This window comes from Triticum aestivum, chromosome 2B, assembly GCF_018294505.1.
Source record: "Triticum aestivum cultivar Chinese Spring chromosome 2B, IWGSC CS RefSeq v2.1, whole genome shotgun sequence".
NCBI lineage: Eukaryota > Viridiplantae > Streptophyta > Magnoliopsida > Poales > Poaceae > Triticum > Triticum aestivum.
Window position 1 is genome coordinate 714449617 of NC_057798.1, and position 11932 is coordinate 714461548.

The window sequence follows — 11932 nt, forward strand, 5'->3', positions numbered from 1 at the left end:
GAGAAGAATTTTGCTTATGTGGAGAGTAGTAAATTTTCCATGCTTGTAGGTTATGAAAATAATGCTTAAGGTGATGGTTATATTGTTAAATTCATTCATGATGCTACTGAAAATTATTATGAGGGAGGAATATATGCTTGTAGGAATTGCAATAATGTCAAGTTTCCTCTCTATGTGCTTAAAATTTTGAAGTTATGCTTGTTTTACCTTCCTATGCTAATTGATTATTGTTCCCATAAGTTGTTTGCTCAAAAAATCTCTATGCATAGGAAGTGGTTTAGACTTAATGTTCTAGTCATATTCTTCATGATGCTCCCGTTATGTTTCAATTCTTATCCTTTATGTGAGCATCATTGCCATCATCATGCCTAGCTAAAAAGGCATTAAAGAAAAGCGCTTGTTGGGAGACAAACCAATATTTATCCTTACTGTTTTTGTGTGTCCACATGATTATTTTACTGTGGTAATCATGTTTTATAGCTTTTGTTTCAATAAAGTGCCAAGTAGAACCTTTGGGAAGACTTGGGTGAAGTCTTGACGATCTTGCTGTGAAAAACAGAAACTTTTGCGCTCACGAGATTAGCTGGCATTTTTTTTACCAGAGAGTGATTTTAGGTTGATTCTTTTTGCATATGATTAATAGACAAATTCCTTATGTCCACCAATTTAATTAATAATTTTTGGAGTTCCAGAAGTATACGTTTGATACAGATTACTACAGACTATTCAGTTTTTGACAGATTCTGTTTTCATTGTGTTGTTTGCTTATTTTGATGAATCTATGGCTAGTATGTAAGGGTATGAACCATAGAGAAGTTGGAATACAGTGGGTTTAACACCTATATGAATAAAGAATGAGTTAATTACAGTACCTAAGTGGTGATTTATTTTCTTATACTAACAGAGCTTACAAGGTTTGTTTTGAGTTTTTGTGGTTGAGGTTTTCAAGTTTTGGGTAAGGATTCAATGGACTATGGAATAAGGAGTGGCAAGAGCCTAAGCTTGGGGATGCCCAAGGCACCCCAAGGTAATATTGAAGGACAACCAAGCAACTAAGCTTGGGGATGCCCCGGATGGCATCCCCTTTTTCGTCTTCGTTCATCGGTAACTTTACTTGGAGCTATATTTTTATTCGCCACATGATATGTGTTTTACTTCGAGCGTCATTTTCTTTTGTTAGTTTTTGCTTTATGTTAGTTAGAATAATGTTTTGCATCTTTATTTTCAATAAAAATGTCAAGGATAGCCTTTACCATGCTTATTTTGGAAGTATACATGTTGCTGTTTGAAAACAGAAAGTTTACCACTGTTGCAAAAATTCCCTAGGAAAGTAAGAGAGTGATATAATGTTGAATCTTTTTGTATAATGAGCTCTGATAAATCTTTTACAGCATAGTATTTTTCTTCTAATTTTTGGAGTTAGGGAAGTATGATGAATCTTGCATTCTTTACAGACTATACTGTTTTGGCAGATTGCTGTTATGTTTGCATTGTTTGCCTATGCTTGCTTGTTTAATGATTCTATTTGAGGATAGGAGTATTAAATATGCATAGACATTTAGTATGCAGTGTTGAATAATAATGTTAGTGATTTGTTACAGTAGAAAATGATAAGGTTTTTCATTGGTTTATACTAACCTATCTCACGAGTTCTTGTTGAGTTTGTTGTGGATGAAGCATTTGATAAAAAGAAGAGAAACCATGATATGAGAGGATTTTAAGAAGACACAAAAGCTCAAGATTGGGGATGCCCAAGGCACCCCAAGATAATATTTCAAGAAGTCTCAAGCATCTAAGCATGGGGATGCCCCGGTAGGCATCCCACCTTTCTTCTTCAACAACTATCGGTTAGTATCGGTTGAACCTAAGTTTTTGCTTCTTCACATGAGTTGTGCTATCCTTGCAATGTCATTTTATTTTGCTTTGCTGTTTGAATACAACACCAAGATCTGAAATTCTTTAAAGAGAGAGAGTCATCACATAGTTACATAATTATTTAGCTACTCATTGATCTTCACTTATATCTTTCGGAGTAGTTTGTCGTTTGCTCTAGTACTTCACTTATATCTTTTTAGAGCATGATGGTGGTTTTATTTTGTAGAAATTAATGAACTCTCATGCTTAACTTATGTTATTTTGAGAGTCTTAAATAGCATGGTAATTTGAATGAAAAATATCATAGAAGTGAATTGGGCGCTATGATCAACTTGATACTTGATAATTGTTTTGAGATAGGGAGGTAGTGATATTAAAGTCATGCTAGTTGGGTGATTATGAATTTAAAGAATGCTCGTGTTGAAGTTAGCAAGTCCCGTAGCATGCACGTATGGTTAAAGTTGTGTAACAAATTTGAAACATGAAGTGTACCTGACTTGTGCATCCTTATGAGTGGCGGTCGGGGACGAGCGATGGTCTTTCCTACCAATCTATCCACCTAGGAGCATGCGCGTAGTTCTTGGTTTTTGATGACTTCTAAATTTTTGCAATAAGTATATGCGTTCTTTTGACTAATGTTGAGTCCATGGATTATACGCACTTTTACCTTCCCATCATTGCTAGCCTCTTCGGTACCGTGCATTGCCCTTTCTCACCTTGAGAGTTGGTGCAAACTTCGCCGGTGCATCCAAACCCCGTGATATGATACGCTCTATCACACATAAACCTCCTTATATATTCCTCAAAACAGCCACCATAGCTACCTATTATGGCATTTCCATAGCCATTCCGAGATATATTGCCATGCAACTTTCCACCGTTCCGTTTATCATCATCATGACATACATTACTTTTGTCATATCGCCATCGCATGATCATGTAGTTGACATTGTATTTGTGGCAAAGCCACCATGCATATTTTTTCATACATCTCACTCTTGATTCATTGCACCATCCCGGTACACCGCCGGAGGCATTCATATAGAGTCATGTCGGGGAAACTGATCCACGAACACCTATGGGACCGGCGGACCAAGCCCCTTTCGGTTCGGCAGGGGGCGAAGATCGCACGAAGAGCGGATCGAGGCGAAGCACACGAGCAGTTTACCCAGCTTCGGAGCTCTCCGGAGAGATAACACTCCTACTGCTGCATGTCTGAGTGTATTGAGTTCTTGCTCGGGAGCGTTGAGTGCTACAGTACACACTAGCTGCTAACTAGACCGAGCGTGAGTGTTTTTCTGCCTTCGAACCCCCTTCTACGTTGCGCATGGGCCTCCTTTTATATGCTAAAGGGGTCTCCGACAGGTGGCAACGTAGACAAGGGTAAAAATGGAAAAGGAATTGCGGTTGGTACAACTACCCGCACAGTGTATCATACCTAACCCTGACGGCAGGGGACAAAGGCATTAAATGCCTGTATATGTCGCCCAAATAGTGCGAAAAGGGATCGTTAGGGATGCCACCGCTTGCCACGATGGCAATCTTGTCAGCGTCGCTTGCCACCGCGCACCACTGGCCGCACAGCCTCTTGCCACGCGCGCCTGGAAAGGTCCCAGGGCGACACATTGGTGGATGTGCTGGAGCGCGGGTACAGAGTGGTAGTTTGCCGCGGCAAGCGCCTTGCCGCGATCGTTGTCTTATCGCGTCCGGAAGCTTGTCGCTCACCGGGCCTCGCCGGGACGCGTGGCGCGTCACGGCAAGTTCCTTGAGATGCCTTGGTTGGCCTTCCCGGCAAGCTCCTCTTGCCGGGGCCTTGTCTCCTTGGCTTGAATACTTTGTTCTTGAATGGCTCCAAAGGAACCACGGAGGACCTTGGCGGTCACCCGGCAAGCCTTGCCGCGGGGTGCTGCAACTGGCCGTGCACAAGTTCGGGATACTAGGGTACCCCTACTCTAGTACACCGACAGGAGCCCCCGGGCCTGGGCCACACACGATGCCGAGCGCTGTTGGGCTAGGCCCAAAACAGGGCACGGGCATGCGCGGCCTGGGTTACGCCGTATCTCACTCTGTATCCACTGCGCCCTCCTCGAATCGACACGCGTTGAATGCGGCGTCGTGGGAGAGATTGTGGGTCTCGTGGATGTTGCCGCAGCCATCGACAGGGAGCGGGCGCAGCTGGGGATGGAGGATCTCGGGTATTCCTCCGATAAGCACCTCCAACCCAGCGCCAAGCTCAGCTTGTTCTTCAAAGGCGTGGCGACGGCCCTCCAGCGACTCCGGGAGAAGATCCCAAAGCAGCTGGCTGACGAGTCGCGCAAGATCTGCGCGGGAGCTCTTCAAAAGGTGCTGGTGAAGGTGGCCTTCCGCAACCCAGGCCTCAACCTCACCAACGTCCTCAGGACCTTGCCACCGGATTCTGATCTGGAAGCGCTCAAGACCCTTGTCGCACCCATTGTGGACAAGGTGAGCAGGATCAAGAGGGTTGAGGGCGATCGCGTAGATTAGGCCGCCCGTTTTCTCTTTTTCTTGTCGCTGTTGGTCATGTTATGAGAACAAACTGTTAGAGCTGCGACAAGCTATCTTGTAATATGACTCTATTTCGGGTAGCGATTGCTATGTTATTTCCTTTACTTGATTCCTTCCTTTGTATGTTTTTGCCCTACGCTTTTAGGGAACTTGTCGGCGCAGGCACCTTAGCCGCGAGTGCTGAGTGCGGGACGTCATCAGCCTGCTGGCGGTGCCGCTACCGACAAGAAACCTTGTCGCAACTAGTCGCAGCTCACTTAAGTTGTTGAGCGGACTCGAAACAAAGTAAGGGCGCAACTAGCTACGAGTTGGTTCCTCCGCACACAGGTTTTCCATACAAAGCACGGTCGTTCGAGGAAGATAACTTAAAATTTTTAAAACTGATTGCTCAAACTTTAGCAACTTAGCTTTTCTATCGTTTGCTTCCCGGTAAGGCGAAACTTCCTCGAACGACGCTTGGTCCACACCATTATCTTCTCCTTTCCCCCCGGCAAACTTGTGGGCGAGGGAACCTTCCTTTCCTTGAGAAAGAGAAAGAAGAGAAAATAAAGATATGGAGCCTTACGGCTCGTTATTGCTTACCGGGGGTAGGCGCTGCACAAAGTGTCAGATAACGCATGCAAAAAAAGTAGAAAGCATGAAATTGACAAGATGTGCGGAGCACATGAGCTTTACTTATGCACGGGGTCTGTGCCCGGCTTCGTACAAAGGATTATATGCAACATCGGCAAGACTTGTACAAAAGGTGGTTGCTGGAACAGGTTCCGGCAACCGCGCCTTACGGGTAAAACTTACGAAGATGCTCAATGTTCCAGGAGTTGCTCACTGGAATGCCATCTTCGGTCTCAAGGCGGACAGCGCTAGGCCTAGTGACTCGTTTCACCCGGTAAGGGCCTTCCCACTTCGGCGTCAACTTGTTGGAATTCTTGGCGGACTAAACGCGCCGAAGAACAAGGTCGCCTTCCTCGAGACTTCTGGCATTAACTTTGCGGCTATGGTAGCGGCGCAAAGCTTGCTGGTATCGAGCAGCTCGTACAGCGGCCTGAAGACGGTCCTCCTCAAGGAGCAGCGCGTCATCTTGTCGCAACTGCTCTTGCTCAAGCTCATCATAAGCGAGCACTCGAGGTGACCCGTATACGAGTTCCGTGGGGAGAACTGCCTCTGCTCCATAGACTAGAGCGAAAGGTGTCTGGCCAGTGGCTCGATTTGGCGTCGTCCTGATCGACCAAAGAACCACCGACAGCTCCTCAATCCAGTTCTTTCCGCACTTGCGCAGCCTGTCAAAAGTCCTGGTCTTGAGCCCGCGCAGCACTTCAGCATTCGCCCTCTCCGCTTGACCGTTACCTCTCGGATGAGCAACAGAAGCGAAGCAGACCTTGGCGCCAAGATCTTGGACGTACTGTATGAAGGTGCGGCTCGTGAATTGCGTGCCGTTGTCGGTGATGATCTTGTTACGGATCCCAAAGCAGCAAACAATCGACCTGAAGAACTTGACTGCTGACTGTGCTGTCACCTTCCTCACTGCTTCCACTTCTGGCCACTTTGTGAACTTGTCGATCGCAACGTACAAGTACTCAAAGCCCCCGATAGCTTGGGGAAAGGGGCCGAGGATGTCGAGCCCCCAGACCAAAAATGGCCAGGATAAAGGGATCGTCTGGAGAGCTTGAGCTGGCTAGTGTATCTGCTTGGAATGGAACTGGCACGCTTCACACTTGGTTACTTGTGCAGTTGCATCCTGGAGGGCTGTCGGCCAAAAGAAACCTTGCCGGAACGCTTTGCCGGCAAGTGCTCTTGCGCCAATGTGGTGACCACATATGCCTCCATGTATCTCTGCCAACAGATTTTGTCCGTCTTCCCGGTGAGTACACTTCAATTTCACACCGTTGAGTCTTCTTCTGTACAGTGTGTTGTCGACAAACTGGTACATATTTGACTGTCGGGCTACTCTTTCCACTTCTTCTTGCTCTTCGGGAAGTTCTCCTGTCTGAAGGAAAAGGACAATCTGCTGTGCCCATGCTGGAGCTTGCGGCTCGACAACAAGGACTAAAGGCACATCTGCTGCTGTGGAAACATCCGCTTCTATGGCGAGAACCTGCGGCTCAGCCGGAGCTTGACGTTCCCCGGCAAGCTTGCCGGAGCAAAACTTGTCGGGAGCGTTTCGCTTCAACGGAACAAACCCTAGGGCTTGCCGGAGCAGACTGCTCCTCAGCACCTTTGGTGTTGATCTTGAGGACCTTCTTGGCGGCGGCTTCGGGGAGCTCTGTCGGAAAATAGTCACCAGAAATCAACTTCCTCTTCTTGCTCTGTCGTTCGTGAAGAACTTGGTGCTGATCGCGACGAGCTCGTGGATCTGATGATGCGGTGGAGTCGCTGTCGAGGTGGATCCGGCGAGTCGGCGATCTCGGCCTTCGGGGTGGAGAGTGCATGGTGGTTGCACCCCCACCGGTTTCATTGCCATCGGCTCGTGCCTGGTAGTCCTGCCGCGGCAGCGATGTACTCAGCTGCCGCGGAGTGTCGCCGTTGGCGAAGTCGATGAGACTCTGAATGGTGGCCCTCCATTCATCGATCTTGTCTGCCGTTGGAGGGTAATCCAGGAGCAGTTGAGCTCGCGCCAAAGCTTCTGCTGGAGTGGTGGGCGGCAGTGGCGAATGGTGCGAGGAGCGGGATATGCTTGGATTTCTAACTATGTTAGAAGGAGCAGTATCCCGTCCAGGCGACCTTGTCTCGCTCGTGCCAGCATGTTGGCGTGCATGCTGGTCTTGAGTACCCCGAGATCCACCAGCTCGATCTTGGTCCAACGAACGTATGGCACTGCGAATACCATGACGCTGTCGGTCCTGCGCCTCCTGAGATGGGCGCGGTGCATGTACGGACGCCGAGGTCTGCGCAGCCTTGTCCTTGGACCTGGCAGCACCGTGGGCTCCCTCATCGATGCCCGTTCTTCCGCCGGCGTCTACCCCACCACCCGTTTGCTCCAGTGGTGGTGGGATCGACGTGGACGGAACAGCCGCCGCCGAAGCCTTCTTCTTCGGTGGCATGTCGATGAAGAAGATGAAGATCTAGCTCGTGTGAACGTCGGATCAGGTTCACACAACCTCGACGCCCCCTACCTGGCGCGCCAAAGATGTCGGGGAAACTGATCCACGAACACCTATGGGACCGACGGACCAAGCCCCTTTCGGTTCGGCGGGGGGCGGAGATCGCACGAAGAGTAGATCGAGGCGAAGCACATGAGCAGTTTACCCAGCTTCGGAGCTCTCCGGAGAGATAACACTCCTACTGCTGCATGTCTGAGTGTATTGAGTTCTTGCTCGGGAGCGCTGAGTGCTACAGTACATACTAGCTGCTAACTAGACCGAGCGTGAGTGTTTTTCTGCCTTCGAACCCCCTTCTACGTTGTGCATGGGCCTCCTTTTATATGCTAAAGGGGTCTCCGACAGGTGGCAACGTAGACAAGGGTAAAAATGGAAAAGGAATTGCGGTTGGTACAACTACCTACACAGTGTATCATACCTAACCCTGACGGCAGGGGACAAAGGCATTAAATGCCTGTCTACGTCGCCCAAATAGTGCAAAAAGGGACCGTCAGGGACGCCACCGCTTGCCACGATGGCAATCTTGTCAGCGTCGCTTGCCACCGCGCACCGCTTGCCGCACAGCCTCTTGCCACGCGCTCCTGGAAAGGTCCCAGGGCGACACGTTGGTGGATGTGCTGGAGCGCGGGTACAGAGTGGTAGTTTGCCACGGCAAGCGCCTTGCCGCGGTCGTTGTCTTGTCGCGTCCGGAAGCTTGTCGCTCACCGGGCCTCGCCGGGACGCGTGGCGCGTCGCGGCAAGTTCCTTGAGATGCCTTGGTTGGCCTTCCCGGCAAGCTCCTCTTGCCGGGGCCTTGTCTCCTTGGCTTGAATACTTTGTTCTTGAATGGCTCCAAAGGAACCACGCAGGACCTTGGCGGTCACCCGGCAAGCCTTGCTGCGGGGTGCTGCAACTGCCCGTGCACAAGTTCGGGATACTAGGGTACCCCTAATCTAGTACACCGACAAGTCATATCTTGTTCTAGTTTCGAGTTGTAATTCATGTGTTGTAATCAGTAGAAGTGTGATGATCATCATTATTAGAGCATTGCCCAAAAAGAAAAAAGGAAAAAAAAGAAAGGCCAAAAGAAAAAAAAGAAAAAGAAAAAAAGGAAATAAAATAAAATAAATAAATAAAAGGGCAATGCTACTATCACTTTTTCCACACTTGTGCTTCAAAGTAGCACCTTGTTCTTTATTGAGTCTCATATATTGTGCTTCAAAGTTGCACCATGTTCTTCATGTAGAGAGTCTCATGTGTTGTCACTTTCATATACTAGTGGGAATTTTTCATTATAGAACTTGGCTTGTATATTCCTACGATGGGCTTCCTCAAATGCCCTAGGTCTTCGTGAGCAAGCAAGTTGGATGCACACCCACTAGTTTTATTTTGTTGAGCATTCATAGCTCTAGTGCATCAGTTGCATGGCAATCCCTACTCCTCATGTTGACATCAATTGATGGGCATTCCCATAGCCCGTTGATTATCCTCGTCAATGTGAGACTTTCTCCTTTTTTGTCTTCTCCACACAATCCCCAATAATTATTCTATTCCACCCATAGTGCTATATCCATGGCTCACGCTCATGTATTGCGTGAAGGTTGAAAAAGTTTGAGATTATTTAATTACGAAACAATTGCTTGGCTTGTCATCAGGGGTATAGAAGTTGGGAGCACCTTTGTGTGAAGAAAATGAAGCATAGCCTAACTATATGATTTTGTAGGGATGAACTTCCTTTAGCCATGTTATTTTGAGAAGACATGATTGCTTTTATTAGTATGCTTGAAGTATTACTATTTCTTTTGTGAATATGAACTTTTATCTTGAATCACTTGGATCTAAACATTAATACCACAATAAAGAAAATTACATTGAGAATTATGCTAGGTAGCATTCCACATCAAAAATTCTGTTTTTATCATTTACCTACTCGAGGACGAGCAGGAATTAAGCTTGGGGATGCTTAATATGCCTCCAACGTATCTATAATTTTTGATTGTTCCATGCTATTATATTACCTGTTTTGAATGATTATGGGCTTTATTATACACTTTTATATTACTTGTAGGACTAACCTATTAACCGGAGGCCCAGCCCATATTGCTGTTTTATTGCCTGTTTCAGTATTTTGAAGAAAAGGAATATCAAACGGAGTCCAAATGGAATAAAACCTTCGGCAACGTGATTTTCTGGAAGATTATCATCCTGGAGACTTGGAGTTCATGTCAGAAGATACTCGAGGAGCCCAGGAGATAGGGGGAGCGCCCCCCTACTGGGCGCGCCCCCTGTCTCGTGGACCCCTCGAGCACCCCTCGACCGACTTCTTTCGCCTATATAAGCCTACGTACCCTAAAACCATTGAATATCAAGATAGATCGGGAGTTCCGCCGCCACAAGCCTCTGTAGCCATCAGAAACCTCTCGGGAGCCCTTCCTGGCACCCTGCAGGAGGGGGGATCCTTCACCGGTGGCCATCTTCATCATCTCGGCGCTCTCCATGATGAGGAGGGAGTAGTTCACCCTCGGGGCTGAGGGTATGTACCAGTAGCTATGTGTTTGATCTCTCTCTCTCTCTCATGTTCCCTCTATGGCACGATCTTGATGTACCCCGAGCTTTGCTATTATAGTTGGATCTTATGATGTTTCTCCCCCTCTACTCTCTTGTGATGAATTGAGTTTTCTCTTGAAGTTATCTTATCGGATTGAGTCTTTATTTGAGAACACTTGATGTATGTCTTGCCGTGATTATCTGTGGAGACAATGGGATATCATGTGCCACTTGATGTATGTTTTGGTGACCAACTTGCTGGTTCCGCCCATGAACCTATGCATAGGGGTTGTCACACGTTCTTGACTCTCCGGTAGAAGCTTTGGGGCACTCTTTGAAGTACTTTGTGTTGGTTGAATAGATGAATCTGAGATTGTGTGATGCATATCATATAATCATGCCCACAGATACTTGAGGTGACAATGGAGTATCTAGGTGACATTAGGGTTTTGGTTGATTTGTGTCCTAAGGTGTTATTCTAGTACGAACTCTTGAATAGATTGATCCGAAAGAATAACTTTGAGGTGGTTTCGTACCCTACCATAGTCTCTTTGTTTGTTCTCCGCTATTAGTGTCTTTAGAGTGACTCTTTGTTGCATGTTGAGGGATTGTTATATGATCTATCTATGTTATTATTGTTGAGAGAACTTGCACTAGTGAAAGTATGAACCCTAGGCCTTGTTTCCTATCATTGCAATACCGTTTACGCTCACTTTTATCATTAGTTACCTTGCTTTTTTTATAATTTCAGATTACAAATACCTTTATCTACCATCCATATTGCACTTGTATCACCATCTCTTCACCGAACTGGTGCACCTATACAATTTACCATTGTATTGGCTGTGTTGGGGACACAAGAGACTCTTTGTTATTTGATTGCAGGGTTGTTTGAGAGAGACCATCTTCATCCTACGCCTCCTACGGATTGATAAACCTTAGGTCATCCACTTGAGGGAAATTTGCTACTGTCCTACAAACCTGTGCACTTGCAAGCCCAACAACGTCTACAAGAAGAAGGTTGTGTAGTAGACATCAATTACCAAAACAATGTGTGTTATCAAACTATCTTCGGGCTAGTGCACTATCTTGTGTGGGCAGTACTTGCTACTTTTGTTTGATATAGTGAATCATGCGAACCCTCTCCGAGTTATGGAAATAGATGTATCCTCACCAGCTTTTGATGTAATATATGGCATGCTTAGAGGTAAGTTTGAACTGTTTATCATATCGGCAGAGCTTGTTTGATGATTCTTGGTGTTAGTAGGATAGCTACTGTGCGAGCTATAGTACTTGCAAACACTCACCAAAGAGAAACGTTGGGGCTGATGAGCTCGTGGTACGCTTATAGGTCTGATCCGTCGTCGATCGGCCAATAGCTCAAGCTCCTAAAATTGTAGGCTTAGCGATCGATCTGACAATAGTCCACAATTATACATTAATTCACATCAAACTCAAATAGTTGGTTCATGGATACATTCACATTAATAGCCAGCAAAATTGGCATGTACTTGTAACATGCATGAATGTGTATTTTTTTGTTGGAAGCATGAATGTGTAGTGACGTCGTACTTTTGGAGTGGCTACAGAGAGTGTGTACATGTTCTAGAGGGGTTGTGGAATGGAGAGAGATCTAGAGAGATAGAAAGACCCTCCGTCCTCCTTTGGTTTGTAGGGATTTTGTAGGAACTCTGTAGGATAGGATTTGCAAAGGAAAAATTCTTTTGAAGCCCTTTGGTTTATAGGAACGGATTCCTATTCCTATGTAGGATAGGAATCAATACTTCATATTTTGGAGGGACAAAATTAGCCTAGACTCAATGGAAAAAATTCCTATCCTATGCACCAAATAACATCTCTTTCTCTATAAGAGTTGAGATGCATGTCATCTCACTTCCTATGATTTTCCT